This window comes from Prunus avium, chromosome 6 (genome assembly GCF_965620075.1).
Source record: "Prunus avium chromosome 6, drPruAviu1.hap1.1, whole genome shotgun sequence".
NCBI classification, from domain to species: domain Eukaryota; kingdom Viridiplantae; phylum Streptophyta; class Magnoliopsida; order Rosales; family Rosaceae; genus Prunus; species Prunus avium.
In genome coordinates, this window is record NC_142289.1 from 13,634,923 (window position 1) to 13,647,877 (window position 12,955).

Sequence of the window (12,955 nt, forward strand, 5' to 3'; positions counted from 1 at the left end):
TTGACAATAAAAGAAATTTGAAAGTTGGGAAATAATAATAGCAAAGAAGAAAAAACGTTTTTCTTTTAAACTTAACAATTTAGAGAAAACTATGGTTCAGCCATCACCGTCACAATCCTATGCGATTCTATCAATTACTTATGAATTTCCACATACATGCTTTGAAGGTTAGGTTTTCCTAATTTATATTCTACTTGGAACCTCCAACATAGAACGTATATCCAACATGCAACCCGTCCGGACTTTCGGATCAAATCTGAACATGAAAGACTCATTAAGTTTTGTGAAAACCCTTTGAAAAACCATGCAACCCTTAAGACGTGGTGTTCATCTTAAGTGAACTTACAATTATTAATCACAAGAAGCCAACGTCAATTTCAGGGAACCTTCCGACCAAAATTGCATCCAATTACTTTTCTAAAGATCTTAATGGTGATCAAGCATTAAGACAATTAGATAGTTTAAATCGCAGTGATTAATAATTCAAAGCAAACATGCATCCATTCATAAGCAAATTAATAAAAGGCTTATTTACAGTAGTGCCCCCTGAAATTTCGGTCAAATTTCATTTTACCCCCTCAAAGTTAAAGTGGCCCACTTAACCCCCTGGACTGTGATTTTGTGTTCCACTTTACCCCCACCGTTATCTCCATTAATAACTCCGTTAGTTTTGATGACGTGGCATGGCTATTTTAGTATTTTTACCAAATATAATTACTTGTTTAATTAAAAAAATGAGAAAATTAATAATTAAAAATATTGCTTCTTAATTCTTTAAAAATAAAATAAAAAATATTTAAATTAAAAAAAAATCTACCTAGATTCAACTCTGGCCAAAGATCCATATCCTCCCCAAAAATGGTTTCATCATTTCTCCTTTCTCCTCTCTCTCTGCAACAAACCACCACGCCATCATCCATAACCATCCAAACCCACCCACACCCCCCACCGGCTATACCCACCCAATCCCCAAAGATTATGACCATGAATTTGGCATCCATTGCAATTGATGTCATTCCCCTACAGAGGAATTAGGGGAATTGACTAACTAAAAAATTAACAACTTTTTTAATGGCAGAGGTTCTCTCTCCGTTGGGGTGGGGTGGCTATTGGGGTCGAGGAAGTTCAAGGGGCAGCTAGGTGTATGGTGTTGGTTTCAGATGATTGGGGGTCAGGGGAGTGTGGATGGCTTGGGTGATGGTTTGGTGGCTGGGTTGGTGGGTTGTGGCTCAGGGCTTAGATGATTGGGGGCAGGGGGGAGTGTGGTTGGCTTGGTGATGGTTTGGTGGATTGTGGCTGGGGTATGGGGGTGTGCTGGTGTGGGTGGTGCAATAAGGAAGATGGTGGTTGCTGGACAATGGGTGGGGCTACACTATTTGCTTAATGTTTTTATTTTATTTATTTTTTAGTTCTGTTCTTTTGTTTTTTTAATCTTTTTTTGGTCTAAACCATGAGGTGGTCCTGGATGGGCCCCAACTATGGGTGGCACCTTTAAGCCTTAACCACAACCCAGACTAATCCCCACTCACACCGGGTCGGCCCGTAAGGGGTAAAGTGTTGGCCAAAGTGGTGACTCCGTACGAGAGCAAGGATCGAACCCCTGACCTCTCTAAAGGAATGAGAGTGCCGAACCACTCACACCAACCACCTTGGTTTGTTTTCTTAATCTTTTATTCTTTTGTTTTCATTTCTTTTTTTAATTTATTACAATTTTGATTTGGGTACGTTTTTTAATTTAATTTAATTTATATATATATAAAGCAAAAGGCAAAGAATGGTGAAACATTCAAAATACCAAAAAATGCCCTTGGTTTAATGCAAACATTAAGAATTAAAATTATTAATTAAATGAGGATAATATGGTAAATTCACACTTTTTCGTATTAAAAAAATTAAAATTAAAAGAAAAATCAGATAATGGATCCTATTTTTATGGAACACAACTACCCATTATCTTTTTTAATTCTAAAATAAATTTTAATTTTAAAAAAAAAAGCCTCTCGCAAGCGCGGAAGCGCGTGCGGAGAGGCTAGTATCTATATATATAAAGCAAAATGCAGAGAATGGTGAAACATTCAAAATACCAAAAAATGCCATTGGTTAATGCAAACATTAAGAATTGAAATTATTAATTAAATGAGGATAATATGGTAAATTCACACTTTTTCATATTTAAAAATTTTTTAATTAAAAGAAAAATCAGATAATGGATCCTATTTTTATGGAACACAACTACTTATTATCTTTTTTAATTCTAAAATAAATTTAAATTTAAAAAAAAAAAAAAAAAAAAAGCCTCTTGCAGGCGCAGAAACGCGTGCAGAGAAGCTAGTTTAATTTAATTTTAAAGCATAGAGAAGAAAGATTTTTATTTATTAATTTTTCTAATTTTTATTTTATATTTTTTAATTAAATAAGTAATAACATTATTTTATATTTAATTCAATTTAAACAAAAAAAGTGGGCCATTCACATGATACATTATCAGTTGTGATAAAAAGACTAAAATATCACTGCCACATCATCAAAACTGACAGAGTTATTAATGGAGATAACGGTTGGGGGTAAAGTGAAATACGAAATCACGATCAAGGGGGTTAAGTGGGCCATTTTAACTTTTGGGAGGTAAAGTGAGATTTGACCGAAGTTTCAGGGGGCACTATAGTAAATAAGCCTTAATAAAATTACATATTCATGCTAAGGCTTATGACCTCGCCCTAGCAATAGAAAGTTAGTTATGCATAATCATAACTGAAATCATGGAAAAAGAATGAAAACACCTTAAAGTCGCAAAACTCCAAAACCCTAGCAATTTCCCTCAACAATGTCAAGTTCAAAAGTCAAAAAGGAAGTCCTAAATTTACTGTGAAAAATAACTTAAATACCTCCTAAAAACCAGCTGCCCAATCCCCACAAGGAAACTAGGTTAAAATAAAATAATACTAGGATATAAAGTCCAAATTGGATTAGGAGAATCTGCCCACAATCTGCCCAGCCACGTTTTTGCCTCAAATCTCCTCCAAATCCAGCCCAAGATAGCTTGTTTTAAAGATAAAAATGTTCTGAACACTTCTCCAGAAGGCCATGAACCCATCTGAGGTCATCTTGGGCTCCAAAAACGCAATAAAGGCCCAAAACGTCACTATTCCAGAACCGCACACTGCTCCTTTATTTTATTGTCAGAGAATAACCGCTTGGTAGAAAAATCTGAAATTTTGATATGATCAAGCTAAGTGACTCACGGACGTCTTCGAACTGGAGTTACTCCAAAATTCATCCATTTGATTATGTTTTGCTCTAGAGGAAGTCGAAAGTCCTATATTGGAAATATAATTCAAAGTATCAAAATTCTGTCAAAATATTAACCAAAATATACTAAGAATAGGGTTAAATATATAATATAAAATATGCCCATCAATACCCCATGACCTATATTCTTCACAAGATTAAGACTTGGATCATAAGGTGTTTTTACTGGACTAATATCATACTTGCTAAACTTTTCAAGTGATTTCTCAATATAATGTGATTGGGATCAAACTAGTCCATTAGATGTTCTAGAAATTTTAATCCCTAGAATCACATCTGCTACTCTCAAATCTTTCATGTCAAAATAATTGGTCAACATTTTCTTGGTAGATTTAATCATCCTAATATTGCTACCAATAATTAACATATCATCAACATAAAGACAAACAATGACAAAACCATCTTGAGTGCATTTTGTATGAACACATTTATCACACTCATTGATCTTGAAACCATTTGACATTAATGCATTGTTAAATTTCAAATGCCATTGTTTTGGTGCTTGCTTTAACCTGTGCAAAGACTTAACAAGCTTACAGACTTTCTTTTCTTGTCTAGGAACAATAAACCCTTCAGGTTGTTCCATATAAATTTCCTCATCTAAATCACCATTTAGAAAGGTCGTTTTCACATCCATTTGATGTATCTCAAGATTATGCAATGCTGCAATTGCAATTAACATTCTTATTGATGTTCACATAACTGGTGAATATGTATCAAAGTAATCCAATCTTTTTTTTTTCTTATAACCTTTGACAAAGCCACTACTACAAAAATCGTAATAGACGACGGTAATCCATCGTCGTGTATTCGATTTTTCAACCGTCGTGAAATTGACCGACATCTTTTGATACATAAAACCACGACGGTAAATCTCCGTCGTCTATTATTTGTAAAGACGACGCTTTTACTCAAAACCGTCGTCTATTATATGAAAAGACGACCCTTTTTTTGTAAAAACCGTCGTCTATTATATGAAAAGACGACGGTATAATAGACGACGGTTTTTTTGAAAAAACCGTCGTCTTTTCATATAATAGACGACGATTTTTACAAAACCTGTCGTTGATTATATGTAAAGACGATATTTTTTTTGTAAAAATCACCGTTGACTATGTGTAAAGATGACGGTTTTTACAAGAAAAATATCGTTGATTGTTATTAAAGACGACACTTTTAACAATAAAACCGTCGTTAATATTCTATGAATATATCGTCTGATATGTTCCTTGGCTTTTTATAGTTTTTATTTGCAATGCTTCTACACAACAATTTTAACTAGAAAATCAACCATAATACTTTATTAATGAATATATATACCCAAAATTTATTTCTTTCATAAAATTTCAAGATTCAACATTTATTACATAGTTAAACAATATTTATTCGTACCACATACATACTTCCTACCACATCCATAGCATTAACCTAATTGGAAATAATGGAGCTACATGTGATTGCTCACAAACTCTACCAATTCCATCTGAACTTCATCACTTTGTTCTTGGGTGTGTGAGTTAGCTACCTTCTTGCACATTTTTTCACAGGCAAAATAAGACACAAGCTTGTACACTCTCTAGTTTGCACATGCTTCTCCCTTGGATGCAATTACTCTATTCCCTTTGAACACCTTAACTGCCTCATATGAAGTGTGACAGGAATCTGAACAAAAGAAAGAAGAAAAAGTTTCCTTCGTTAGGTTCTCCAACCGCAAGGAAGTTTTTTTTTTCTCTTCATATAAGGAGCATGGAAAGATACCTGTAAGAGATCTAATATCCAATATACCATTGAATATTTCGTAACTAGCAAAAATCAATTTCTCATCAACTGACCTCATCTTCAATAATAGGAGCAATTATAGGAGAAATAAGGGGTAGAACTCAATAATAGGAGAAATAAAGGGTAGAACTCACAGTCAAAGCAACAATAGGAAAAATAAAGGGCAGATTGAGAGACTAGAAACTTATCAATACTTACAATAAACCTGATAATTAGAAGGAAAATCAGGAATGCACAACCCAAGACAATATTCAGAGGGTACCACTGCCATGGAAGCACAAAGGAGAGATAGACATTAAACATACAGATTTCAGTTTTTTAATTAAAGCCAGTAAATTTTTCATAAATAACTCTTCATGAAAAGGTAACAAGATAGCTCACCATTAAGTTGTCATCAAAGAATTCATAACCAAAATAGGTAAGCCATTATTGAACATCAATAGGAGACTTAGGCTTTATTGCCTTAATCGAAATATATCTGTAAAAACCAACACATTCCTTGAGAATCATAGGTCGCATGTCCATTTTATGAGCAGCTGCTGCAGAGTAGAAAGAAACAAATATTGGTCTGGAAGTAATAAATTAATACTAACAAAAAAAGGAGATCCAGTTTTCTGGTGGGCTGAGATGTAACAAACAAAAAACAAAAGAGAAAATAGTTCGATGTGGTTTATTGCATTAGAAAAGGAGGGAAGTCAGCCTCAGCCTCGAAGGGAAGAGCAAAGCTGGAAAAAATGAAACAAAAAATTAGCGATTTCACAACAAGAAAATAGTTCGGTTCTTGGACAATCAATCTATATTACAAAATACCTATTTCATGCACCAATTTGTTCTCAAACATTTCGTCGAGCAGCTGGTGGGCAACTCCAAGGGGTCGCTCCACCAGCAAACAATAATACTCATCAAAAGAACATATTATCATTCATGAACATGAAATTTCTACAACAAAACACCTAAAACCCACATGCAATTTCTACAAGAACTCCAGATCTAAAACCCATCTTTGAACAAAACCTAGTTAATCAATTAACTTAAATCAAACAAATAACAGCCCAAACGTGAAGATCTCTAAAAAAAAAAAAACCTTTAAAACCACAGACATTTGAACAGCTACAAAAGATTAAAATAAGAACATGAGGATAGAGATACAAACCTCAAGAAACTCAAAGTGAAGAAGACATCGGGGTATCTCTTTCACCGCCGTACTTCAGTCTGAAGAGCGAGGTAGCGGAGAGGATGAGGAGAGTGAGAAACTTGGGGTCGCATGACGACGAAGTTGGGTCGTAGATTTCGATGGAGGAGTCTCTCTTGGAGGTCTTCTTGGGGAACGTATGGCCCTCATAGTCAAAGTCCGACGCGAGATGACGGCGGGTAGAAATTAAGCAGCCACTTTAGGTCGAGGGAGAGAGTTGAGAGAGGGAGAGACAGAGAATTGAGAGGGAGAATTTTTTCCAGCTTTGGGGAAATTTGAAAATTTTAGGTCGAGAGAAAAGTCTCTTAAGCAGCCAGCGTGTTTTACAAGACGACCTCTGTATTCACAAGCGTCGTGTTTTAAAAATGAGACAACGTTAGTGTGATTTAAAAGACGACGTTTTTTATTTATAAGCGTCGTGTTTTAAAATTCAAGACATCATAAACCGATTTTAGTGGCGTATAAGATGATATACTACGACGGTTTTGTAAACCCGTCGTCTTTTAAAATACAACGACGGTTTTAGACTGCACCGTCGTCTTTTTGGTGTCGTGGATTCACTATTTTGTAGTAGTGAGCCTTACCTTATATTTGTCAATTGATCCATCAGCTTTCATCTTCTTCTTAAAAATCCATTTATAACCCAATGGTTTATTTCCAGGAGGAAGATCCACAAGTTCCCAATTGTGATTCTGCATGACAGATTCAACTTTGGCATTAATAGCCTCTTTCCATAAAGGAGCTTTAGGAGAAGTCATGGCTTCTTTGTAAGTTTGAGGCTCATTTTCTAACAAATAAGTTAGAAACTCAGGACCAAAGGATTTGGTTGTCTTAGCTCTCTTACTATACTTGGGTTCACGTTCAGGTTCTAGTTCTGTAGTCTCTTAGTCTATATTTTCTTGATAACTTTCTTGGCTATCGCTATTAACAGTATCATAGGTTCTTTTAAGTGTATTTCTTTCTTGTGCATCCTTATAAGGAAATACATTTTCAAAGAAAGATGCATTCCTTGATTCAATACACCCCCCCCCCCCCTTCTGAACTAATTCTAGGGTGCTCTAGAACTTACTAGCAAAGCATTCATAATTTCCTTTAAAGTATAGTTTTTGCGTTTAGCAATACCATTTTGTTGATGTGAGTATGGAGCAATAGTTTGGTGAATAATTCCGTGTTGGGAACAAAACTCACCAAAAGGTGATTCATATTCACCACCTCTTTCACTTCTTAATATATTTATTTTCCTGCTAATTTGATTCTCAACTTCACTTTTATAATGTTTGAACATTTCTATGGCCTCATCTTTGCTCTTAGCAAGTATACTTGACAGTATCTTGTACAATAATCTATAAAAGTAATAAAATACTTTTTACCACATCTAATTTGTACAAATTTCAAGTCACAAATATCACTGTGAATTAATTCTAGAGGTTCTGTACTTTTTTCTATAGACTGGAATGATGATCTAGTTAGTTTTGCTTCAACACAGGTTTCACATTTATTATGGAAATCAATATGAAACTTATGTATTTGTTCCATGTTAATTAATTGACGCAATTTGTCATAATTAACATGCCCTAATCTTCCATGCCATAAATTTTGGAGGTGGAGGAGTTACCCATGAATAAAGGCTCTACTTGATCATTTGCTTCATATGTAGAAAACATCTTCCTTTGAAAACATATGTGGCGTGTAGCTCCAGCATCCACCCACCATTCCTTGGTGTTGCGTACCAAGTTAACTTTAGACACAACTATAGAAAGATTTATATCTGACAAATCGGTTGAAAGCTTGTCTTCTTCTGTCATGTGTACCACAGTCTTGCTCTTTTTCTTTTGGTTACCTTGTCCATTTCCACTTCGGCAATCCACAACTAGATGGCATTGCTTGTTGCAATTGAAACACTTTCCATTAACCTCCTTGGACTTCTTGGAGTTCCCTTGACTTGAGCCTTCTCTAGAGTGCTTCCTCTTCTTGTTATTTATTGACTCTTTTTCCACTATGTTAGCCATAGCTTCCATTATGGATCCAGACTTTTTGTCAGCACGACGATTGTCCTCTTCGATCCTTAGCCGTACAATCAAATCCTCAAGTCCTATCTCCTTACGCTTATGGTTAAGGTAGTTTTTGTCTGCCGCGCAAATCTTACGGCCTGGAGTTCCGGGCCGAGGGGAGGTGCGTTAACACGGGGTTTCCTGCTTTTGGGTGCGGTGCGGTTGTGCGCGGGCGTGCCAGCACGGTTTACCGTGCGTTGATGTTTCGATGAGTGTTGGATGGATGAATGGTGCGCCTGTTTGATCTGTCTTCCTAGTCAAACGATTGTAGCCGAGAGAGGAACTGGTCTCGGCTGTTAGGTTCACGGCCTGAACTACAAGGCCGTCGAGTGATGGTGTTGGTGATGGATTTTGGGCGATGCTCTGGCGCGCTGCTCAGGGAGCGACGGTCGTGTGATATATGGGGTGAATGAACGAACAACAAGGATGGTGCTCCGGCGCCTTGAAAATCAAGGGTCGTATGATATATTGATGAATGGATTCTGCTTACAACCTAACACTACTCCTAGGAAAGCAAGTAAAGATATTGAAAGTGCATTACAGGAAAAAATAAGTTGCTCCGTGGGAGGCTTGTTTTGGTGTTTGAACCTTTTGAATGTAGCTCGAGTCTTGTATTTATAGGAAGAGTCCCTGGATGAGTAATCGAGGCTGAATTTACGCATAGTGGAGTCTGATTAGCGCAAGTGGGCAGTCCAATCGACATTTGGGATCGTGAAGTATGGTGGTGAGACCCCAGAAATCCCGGTGAATCTCGGCCGCCGCGCTCGATCGTGGGTTCTGAACCTCTGGCCGTGGAGACACATTTATTGCCTGGATAGCTGGTGAACCAACATCTCAAGCTGTCAGAATCCTTGTGAGAATGTCCACGTCTAATCACTCTGATTTTCATCACCAAATCCTGACTTCAGTCACTTCCCACCTTTCCTCATGCATTAAATGCTACTTTGTGGCCAATGGGTTCGCTGCTGTAAACAGGCACTACTTCATTAAATGAAGCCTGGGACCCTGTTGTCACGTGATGATTTGCCTTTAATCCCTTGGCCGCAATTTTGTTCGGCCTCGGCCTCGGCCTACGTTTGAGGCCGAGATGATCATGCCTTAGCATTTCTTCTTTTATTCTTTAAGGAAGGCGAATATGCCCTAGCGAAACGCTGCGTTTCAGCCTCTGCGAACAAGTGCCAGGGCCGAAAGAAAGGGCTCCTTCGGCCAGCTCATGGCCGTGATTTATCAAGCACAAACAGTTTTTGAAATCCTTCCAAGAGGATGGTAATTTTTCATTGAGAGCAGCCACTTGGAAAGACTCACTCAATTCCATCTTTTCTGCATGTATCTCATGCATAATGAGTTGGAGTTCTTGGACTTGACTTATGACTGTCTTGGAGTTTACCATCTTGTAGTCAAGAAACCGATCGACAATAAATTTCTTCATTCCTACATCTTCGGTCCGATATTTCTTGTCTAGTGACTCCCATAAAGCCTTGGCGGTCTTAATTGGACTATACACATTGTATAGTGCACCACTTAAACCATTTAGGAGGTAGTTCCTGCAAAGGAAGTCGGACTGGTTCCATGCATTAGAAGCAGCCACTATTTCGGGTGTATCACCAGGTGCAGGAGGATTTGCTTTCAAGATATGAGCCAAATTCAATGTGGTGATGTAGAACAACATCTTTTTTTTGCCATCCATTAAAATCCATCCCATTAAATTTTTCAGGCTTTTGTGCATGATTATGGGATGAAGGCAACACAACAGCAGGTGCACTTGTCTTCACAGAATGACCCACTTTCTGTATCTCATTCGACATTTTCCTTAATTGAGTGAACAATTTAAATATCAATAAACAAATATTGTGCAGTCTTAAAAAGATATATAAAACTTAATAACTCGCAACAGTGAGTTATAATAAATCACAAACTAAAACTAATAATACAAATAATTGAATGAAAGTACAACAAATGTAATATCACAATTATGCAAAAAAAAAAAAAAAAAAAAAAAAGTTGTTATGCAACATGTTATAATTCAAAGGTACGATGCCAACTCGGTAGGAAAACTTTTCTAATGTATGTGTCTATGGGAGTGATTTTCGTCCCACGAGAATATTTGTCTAAGATTTTGTCTTCCTCTTCGCTTCTCTTTCTCCCTGCAAAACAAATCGGAATAAGAGGACCACACCCAGGGGGTGTTAGCCAAAGGCCCTCCGATGCCTAACTTAGTTCGAGTGTTTGTAGGAAAACAATAGCTAACAAAAGGGTATGGAGATGTATGTATGGTGTGAACTGGGCGACCGGAGCTGTGTGTGGTGGCTGGAGCCTTGTGTGGTGGCTGGAGCCTTGTGTGTGTGAGAGAGAGAGAGAGAGTTATGGCAGCTAGGGTTTGTGAGGGAGGTTTGCTATAGTATTTTGAGATAGAAGTTTAGACGTAGGTTTAGAATTACCTCAGGCCTTGTTGTAGCCATGTATTTATAGGAGCCTTGGAGGCTAGGGTTTCGGAAGAATAATTTCACAGATGGAAAGGAATTATTCTTCCCCAATTTGGAGAGATTGACGTAATTAGGGATTTGATTTAGATCAAATCCCTAATTAGGGTAAGAATCGAATAATTGTCAATTAAATCAAATAACTCCCAATTAGGCCAAATAATTCCCAAATTGATTGGCTTAATTATTTGACCTAGGATCCATAGATATTTTGCTTCCACGGTATCCTTGTCTAAAAACAGAAGACTAACAAACTATTGTGGGTCCCGATTAAAATTAACAAAACAGTAAACCTAATTGTATTAGATATCTGCAATTTCAAAGTGTAGATAAAATAAAAAGAATTTAATATGATAACCAACAAAAACTAATTCGTCTGCAACTTGTAAACCTAATTATATTAGATGTCTGCAACTTAAAGATGTTCTCGCAATTTTTCAATCTTATCAGTAGTACAGTATGTTTGCAAAATTAATGTATATAGCAATTAACACAGGTATTTCGTCTTAAAATTGTTGGAAATATGAGTGCTAAATTGCTATAAAATAAACAAATAAATACTGCAAATAGAACATATTTTTACAAAGGAGAATTGAATTAGAAGAACCTTAATTGAGTCGAGGCAAGTGTTGGACACTTTGACCTTGAGATGCCCCACACTAGTGCTTACGGTTCACTAGCGTTCACCTTCCAAGATACAACGACTCCCCTCCTTGTGAAAGAAGCACTGCAATTCACAAGGAACTTTGAACCAAATTATGTAGGAACCTCTCTTTGTGAATATGAAAACTCTAATGCTCTCTATATATGGAAGTCTGTATGTAGTGAATTAAGTTGAATTAAATGACTGTAGGAGGATTGTTCTATTTATAGATGATGAAATACCCTTTCCAAAAAGGTATCCCAATCTGAAAAGGCAATTTATGCATCCCTAGGTTTCTAATAGGGTTCCAGACACATATGAAGAGTTGACATCCCTCAATTGAAGATGGGCCTTTATAATAACCCAAGGGTCATGTCTTTAACCCAATGGATTTTATTAATTTCCATTCAAATAGAAAATTAATATTAAATAAAATAATATTAAATTTCTCACATTTACTGGATTGCTGCAACTGCTTCTCCCTTACAACCCATCCTCATATATGAGCTTTTGCCATGGATGTGTGGGCTATGTAGCTTAATGGTCAATTTCGACCCCTACTTGGATCGATTGAGTGTGATAAATGTTGGTGGCTTGCTCCCTCGAGTCCATGCTCTTCAGATCCCCCTTGTTGGTTCCTCTCGACCTTCTTCTTCTAATGACGGCGGTGGCGGATCTGGTGATGGTGACGACTTGTTTGTAGGGTCTAATTTTAGGATTTCTGTCTTTTTTGGGCCTATATTTTGTACTTGGAATTGGACTTCTTTTTTTTTTTCCTTGTTGAGCCCTTGTTTTGGGCTTTTGTAATATCTGTTTGGTAATGACATGTTCATTCCTTCGAGAAAAAAAAAAAACTCAGTCATCGAAGGTGAAACTTCTTTCTTTCTCTTCAGGATTGATAAGTTGACCTTGAATTTTTTTTTTTTGAAAAAAAAAATGCATTTTTTGTTTTTCAAATAATAAATATATAAGTAGATATTTTTAACATGTTTTCATATTTTTCATTGATTTCCATAACATTGCATTACTTGAATTGAAGAGTCTACGAGGGCATAAATTATTAAAGTAGCAAGTAAGCCTTTTTAAATTGCCACATAGGTTAACAAACTTTAATTTGAAGAGTTTAATTTGCTACTCGCATCTCTAACCGTGGTAGTAAATTAAACTCTTCAAATTAAAGTTTGTTGACCTATGTGGAAATTTGAAAAGGTTTATTTGCTACTTTAAAATTTTATGCCTCAGACTCTTCAATTTAATTAATGCAGTGTTATGGAAAAGAATGAAAAATACAAAAACATGTTAAGAATGCATTTATTACTTGAAAAAAAATGCATGAGTTTAACACTTTCAAGGTAGGTTTCCAAAGTAAAATTAAATATTTTGAAGAGCCAAAGTCAACTTACCAATCCTGAACATAGAAAAAAAGGTTGTAGGTTTGATGACTGAGTTTGACAGGTTGTTAGAGAGAATTTTGTTGATGTGACTTACCTATTTTAGCATT

The 12,955-nt window shown here is 36.3% G+C and overlaps 1 long non-coding RNA gene across 3 annotated transcripts; it reads right to left on the bottom strand.

Moving 5' to 3' along the window:
* Positions 1-4,588: 4,588 nt before the first annotated feature.
* Positions 4,589-6,637, bottom strand: LOC110747247 (uncharacterized). Of its 3 annotated transcripts, none has more exons than XR_015836318.1 (4): positions 6,242-6,637; positions 5,470-5,813; positions 5,068-5,352; positions 4,589-4,971 (listed from the first exon to the last, which is right to left on the bottom strand). It is a non-coding gene; the product is annotated as an uncharacterized LOC110747247 (long non-coding RNA). The 3 variants fall into 3 exon arrangements; XR_002525152.2 differs by having other exon boundaries at positions 4,589-5,146; positions 5,287-5,352; positions 6,242-6,636; XR_002525151.2 differs by having other exon boundaries at positions 4,589-5,352; positions 6,242-6,634.
* Positions 6,638-12,955: the final 6,318 nt, after the last annotated feature.